The sequence below is a fragment of the Hordeum vulgare genome, chromosome 5H (assembly GCF_904849725.1).
Source record: "Hordeum vulgare subsp. vulgare chromosome 5H, MorexV3_pseudomolecules_assembly, whole genome shotgun sequence".
Classification (NCBI taxonomy): Eukaryota; Viridiplantae; Streptophyta; class Magnoliopsida; order Poales; family Poaceae; genus Hordeum; species Hordeum vulgare.
In genome coordinates, this window is record NC_058522.1 from 498,943,583 (window position 1) to 498,950,400 (window position 6,818).

The window sequence follows — 6,818 nt, forward strand, 5'->3', positions numbered from 1 at the left end:
ATAGTAATTTGTTCACCCACGGTGATATTTTCTATTTTGAGAGAAGCATCTAGTGAACACTATGGCCCCCGGGTCTACTCCACACCATATTTTCAGCCTTACACTTTTTACTTCGTTGCACTTTCCGCCTTCAGATCTCACTTTGCAAACAATCTTGAAGGGATTGACAACCCCTTTGAAGCATTGGGTGCAAGCTTGTTTGTGTTTGCATAGGTACTCTGGACTTGACGAGACGCTCCTTCTGGATCGATACCTTGGTTCTCAAACTGAGGGAAATACTTACTGCTCCTGTGCTGCATCACCCTTTCCTCTTCAAGGGAAAATCCAACGCAAGCCCAATCTCCGTCAACGTGTTAATTTCTGACGCTGTTGTTTGAGAAGTAGCAGAAGGATTTCTGGCGCCGTTGGTGGGGAGGAAGATCAAGTCAAGAACTCATCCAAGTAAGTGTCGCAAACTCATCTCTTGCATTTACTTTGTTTGCCAGTTGCCCCTCGTTTTCCTCTCCCCAACTTCACCAATTTGCTTTTTTTGTTTTCCTTTTTTCGTTTGCCTTTTTCGTTCGCCCTTTTCTCTCGCTTGCTTTCTGTTCGCTTGTGTGCCATGTGCCTTCAATATGCTTTCATCTTCGCTTGCTGAAAATCTAGTGATATGGATCCTCATCCACTTGCTAATCTCTTTAAGAGATCCAATTATGTTGATCCGATTGCTAGTGAGTTGAGTGCACTTGACTATCTTTATGGAGTTTTGCTTGAGATGCGTGAATCTCAAAATTGTGAGGAAGAAATTTATGAAGTGATTCACGAGGGCTCCTTTGATGAAAAGCATGATTGCAATGGTTTCACTATAAATTCTATTAGTGACAATCATGCTAAAAATATGCAAACCCTAAGCTTGGGGATGCTAGTTTTGCTATGTCCACCACTTGTTGCAATGATCATGAGTGGGGCCATGATTTTTCTTATGATCTTGAAAATTTGTTTAAGCCTCATGATGAATATGATATTTGCAATATTATTGAAAGTGGGTTTGGAGAAGTCATGACTTTAGTTGATGATAATCCCACTATTTTTAAGAGCGTCAACTTTGCTTGCATGTGGATCATGAAAAGAATATCCTATGTGATAGTTACATTGTTGAATTTGATTATGATCCCACGTGTAATTGCTATGAGAGAGGAAAATATTGTGGTAGAAACTTTCATGTTACCAAATTACCTCTCGTTATGTGTAGATTGCTATTGTCTCTTTCTTCTTCCTTGCGTATGGCAACTATTGGTTGTCTTGACAATCTGTTTTCCTATAAAATGCCTATGCACAGGAAGTATGTTAGACTTAGATGTGATTTTCACATGCTTTATGATGCTCTCGTTGTTCTTCAATTCTTGTCTTTTGTGTGAGCATCATTGAATTATCAATGCCTAGCTAAGGGCGTTAAACAATATCGCTTGTTGGGAGGCAACCCAATGAATTTATCTTTTTATTTCTGTTTTGTTGCGTCCAAACTTTCATAATTCTGTTTTGATTGTGTTTTTTGTGTTTCTTTTTGTGTTTGAGCCAAGCAAAACCTTTATGATTAGTCTTGGTAATGGTTGTTTGATCCTGCTGGAAAAAGACAGAAACTTTCTGCTCACGAGATGATTTTTCATTTTTATTCAGAAAGAGCTTTTGAGTTGATTATTTTTGCTGCTGATTGATATGCTTTTTCCCTAGACCATCGTAATTTTTCAATTTTTTTTGAGGTACCATAAGTATACGAAGTATACAGATTGCTACAGAATGGTCTGTTTTTGACAGATTCTGTTTTTGTTGAGTAGGTTGCTTGTGTTGATGAATCTATGGTTAGTATCGGGGGGGGGGGGGGGTACTAGCCATGGAAAAGTGAGAATACAGTAGCCCATCTAGATGGAATTCAAGTTTGCTACAGTACTAAAAGGAGTGGTAGTTTGTTTTTTTGTACTAATGTTATCACAAGTTTCTGTTTAAGTTTTGTGTTGTGAAGTTTTCAAGTTTTGGGTGACGTTCTCATGGGAAAAGAGATAAGGAGTGGAAAGATCTCAAGCTTGGGGATTCCCAAGGCAACCCAAGCCAAATTCAAGGACACCAAATAGCCTAAGCTTGGGGATGCCCTGGGAAGGCATCCCCTCTTTCGTCTTCAATCCATCGGTAACATTACTTGGAGCTATATTTGTATTCACCACAAGATATGTGTTTTGCTTGGAACGTCTTGTACCATAGAAGTCTTTTCTTTTTGTTGTGTCACAATCATCCTTGCTGCACACCTTTTTGTGAGAGAGAGACATGCACTCAGGGTAATTTTGCTAGAATGCTCATAGTGCTTCACTTATATCTTTTGAGCTAGATACTTTTGCTCTAGTGCTTCACTTATATCTTTTGAGCTAGATACCTTTGCTCTAGTGCTTCACTTATATATTTTGAGCTAGATACTTTTGCTCTTGTGCTTCACTTATATCTTTAGAGCACAGCGGTGCATGATTTGGTAGTTGGCTTATGCTATGAAACTTGTCCCATGTGCTAGGTACCCAAAGAGGATGCAAAAACCTCCATCTTCATGTGCATTGAGTAGAAAGAAAAGTTTCGATTCCTCTCAATTAGTTTTGAGACGTGGATTCGGTAATATTGAGAGTTATGTTAGTAGGGTGTTGTGAATCTAGAAATACTTGTGTTGAAGTTAGTGATTCCCGTAGCATGCACGTATGGTGAACCGCTATGTTAGGAAGTCGGAGCATAATTGATCTATTGATTGTCATCCTTTGTGTTGAGGTCGGGATCACGCGATGGTTTACACCTACCAACCCTTCCCCTCGGAGTATGCGTTTAGCACTTTGTTTCGATTACTAATAAAAATTTTTGCAACAAGTATGTGAGTTCTTTATGACTAATGTTGAGTCCATGGTATAGATGCACTTTCACCTTCCACCATTGCTAGCCTCTTTAGCGCCGCACAATTCTCACCGGTGCACAAACCCACCAAATTCCTTCCTCAAAACAGCCACCATACCTACCTACTATGGCATTTTCATAGCCATTCCGAGATATATTGCCATGCAATTCCCACCGTTCCGTCTCATGACTTGTGCCGTCACTCTCATATTGCCATTGCATGATCATACTAGATCGTTGCACATCCCGGTACAGTGCCGGAGGCAATTCCTATGGAGTAGTCATCATTGTGATCTTCGAGTTGTGAGTAAATAAAAGTGTGATGATCATCATTATTAGAGCATTTTACCATGTGAGGAAATAAAAAAAAGAGGCCAAAGAGCCCAAAAACAAAAAAAAAGAGAAAAAAAAGAGGCCTAAGAGCCCAAATAAAAAAAATGAGAGAAAAAGAGAGAAGGGACAATGCTACTATCTTTTTCCACACTTGTGCTTCATGTTAGCACCATGTTCTTCATGATTGAGAGCTTCTTGCTTTTCCACTACCATATGCTAGTGGGAATCTTTGTTTTATAACTTGGCTTGTATATTCCAATGATGGGCTTCCTCAAAATTGCCCTAGGTCTTCGTGAACAAGCAAGTTGGATGCACACCCACTAGTTTTCCTTTTGAGCTTTCACATACCTATAGCTCTAGTGCATCTCTTGTATGGCAATCCCTACTCATTCACATTGATATCTATTAATGGGCATCTCCATAGCCTATTGATACGCCGAGTCAATGTGACCATCTCCTCCTTTTTTGTCTCACAACCACCACCACACTCTATTCCACCTATAGTGCTATATCCATGGCTCGCGCTCATGTATTGTGTGATAGTTATAAAAAGTTTGAGAAAGTAAGAGTGCGAAAAAAATTACTTGGCCAATTCCGGGGTTGTGCATGATTTACATTAGTTGTGTGAGGATGATGGAGCATAGCCAGACTATATGATTTTTGTAGGGATAACTTTCTTTGGCCTTGTTATTTCGAAAGTTCATGATTACTTTGCTAGTTTGCTTGAAGTATTACTGTTTTCATGTCAATAGCAAACTATTGTTTTGAATCGTACGGATCTGAACATTCATGCCACGTGAAAGAAGTTGCAAAGGACAACTATGCTAGGTAGCATTCCACATCAAAAATTCATTCTTTATCACTTCCCTACTCGAGGACGAGCAGGAGTTAAGCTTGGGGATGCTTGATACGTCTCCAACGTATCTATAATTTTTGATGGTTTCATGCTATTATCTTGTCAAACTTTGGATGTTTTGTATGCCTTTTTTTATCTTTTCTGGAACTAATTTATTATTCAGTGCCAAGTGCCAGTTACTGTTTTTTCCATGTTTTTGACCCCTTTCAGAGGAGATTTTGAAACGGAGTCCAAACGGAAGAAAATCCCCAAAAAGATTTTTTTTCTGGAACGGAAGAAGATCGGGGGACTTGGGAGCCAAGCTAGAAGAGCCCCAGGGGCCCCACAAGCCCCCACCCCACGGCCAGGGGGCGCGCCATGCAGGTTTGTGGGCCCTTGGAGGTCCCCTGACCTACATCTTGCGCCTATATGTTCCCAAATATTCACAAAAAAATCAGGGGAGCATCGTAATCACTTTTCCGTCGCCGCAAGCTTCTGTCTCCGCAAGATCCCATCTGGGAGACGTCCTGGTGCCCTGCCGGGGGGGGGGGGATTCGGACCCGGAAGGCTTCTCCATCAACACCATGACCTCTCCGATGGTGCGTGAGTAGTTCACCATAGAGCTACGGGTCCATAGCTAGTAACTAGATGGCTTCTTCTCTCTCTTGGATCTTCAATACAAAGTCCTCCATGATCTTCATGGAAATCTATCCGATGTAATCTTCCTTTGTGGTGTGTTTGTCGTGATCCGATGAATTGTGGATTTATGATCAGATTATCTATGAATCTTATTTGAGTTTCTTCTGATCTCTCTTATGCATGATTTCATATCCTTGTAATTCTCTTCAAGTTGTGGGTTTTGTCTGGCCAACTAGATCTATGATTCTTGCAATGGGAGAAGTGCTTGGTTTTGGGCTCATACCGTGCGGTGACCTCACCCAGTGACAGAAGGGGTAGTGAGGCACGTATCGTGTTGTTGCCATCAAGGGTAAAAAGATGGGGTTTTCATCATTGCTTTGAGATTATCCCTCTACATCATGTCATCTTGCTTAAAGCGTTACTCTGTTCGTCATGAACTCAATACACTAGATGCATGCTGGATAGCGGTCGATGTGTGGACTAATAGTAGTAGATGCAGAAAGTATCGGTCTACTTGTCTTGGAAGTGATGCCTATATGTATGATCATTGCCTTAGATATCGTCATGACTTTGCGCGGTTCTATCAATTGTTCGACAGTAATTTGTTCACCCACCTTGATATTTGCTATTTTGAGAGAAGCCTCTAGTGAACACTATGGCCCCGAGGGTCTACTCCACACCATATTTTAAGCCTTACACTTTTTTACTTCATTGCACTTTCCGCCTTCAGATCTCACTTTGCAAACAATCTTGAAGGGATTGACAACCCATTTGAAGCGTTGGGTGCAAGCTTGTTTGTGTTTGCGCAGGTACTCTGGAATTGACGAGACCCTCCTTCTGGATCGATACCTTGTTTCTCAAACTGAGGGAAATACTTACTGCTCCTGTGCTGCATCACCCTTTCCTCTTCAAGGGAAAAACCAACGCAAGCCCAATCTCCGTCAACGTGTCAATTTCTGGCGCTGTTGTTTGAGAAGTAGCACCACGCGGTTGCCACTTCGCTTTCATCCCCACTCTCAATTTTTATCTCCTCACCAGATCCCGGCCACCAGCTACCGCATTCCCCAAAGATCCAGATCACACCAAACCACCGAAGCAATCCAGATCGAGCACCCGAGCTCCCGGGAAGAAGCGAGATCCAGATCGAGCACCCGAGCTTCCGGGAAGAAGAAGAAGGGAAACAAGATGAAGCGGAAGACGCGGAACAAGATCATGGTGACGGTGCTGCTGCTGGGGGCGGCGGCGGTGCTCATCGGCGGCACGCTGGCGCTGATCCTGACGGCGGGGACATGGAAGGTGAAGCTCAAGGAGTCGCAGGAGAAGGTGTGCAACAAGGGGTGGGAGTGCTCCGAGACATGGTACTCCTGCAACCAGACCATCACCGACTTCTTCAAGGTGTACCAGTTCGAGAACCTCTTTGCCAAGCGCAACTTCCCCATCGCCAAGGTCGTCGGCTTCTGGGACTAGCAGGCCTTCATCACCGCCGCATCCCTCTTCAAGAACCAGGGCTTCTGCACCACCGGCGGCATCGACATGCAGATGATGGAGCTTTGCGCCTTCCTCGGACACGTCGGCGCAAAGACCTCATGTATGTAGTATGCTATTTTCCTTTTTCTTCTTCCTCTTCTTCTTCTTCTTATTCTTCTTCTCCGGTGGCGGTGGATCGATTCCGACGGATTGCGTGGCTTTGCTCTGCTTCCTGTTGCTTCATGTGCTTCAATTAGATCCAATAGGCCGACTGAGTGATTCAGTCTTCTTGCAGGCGGGTTCGGCGTGGCCACCGACGGTCCGACGACGTAGGGGTTGTGCTACAACAATGAGATGAGCCTCGACCAAGGCTACTACGACGACTCTTACACGCAGTGGCCCTTGGAGTAACAACAGTGGCGCACTTCTGGGCCTAGTAATGGCGCACTTTAGCTGCGCCATTAGTGTGTGGGATAGTAATGACGCACCAGGTGGTGTGCCACTGTTATGTAGATTAACAGTGGCGCACCAGGCGTGCGCCATTACTATTTATTAGTAATGGCGTGATAATAGTGGCGCACCTATAGTGCGCCATTAATGGCCAAAATAGGTGCGCCACTAACAGCCTTTTTTCTAGTAGTGA

General features: G+C 43.3%; 1 pseudogene; it reads left to right on the forward strand.

Moving 5' to 3' along the window:
* The first annotated feature begins 5,893 nt into the window (after positions 1 to 5,893).
* LOC123397034 lies at positions 5,894 to 6,586 on the forward strand (annotated as a pseudogene).
* The last annotated feature ends 232 nt before the right edge of the window (positions 6,587 to 6,818 follow it).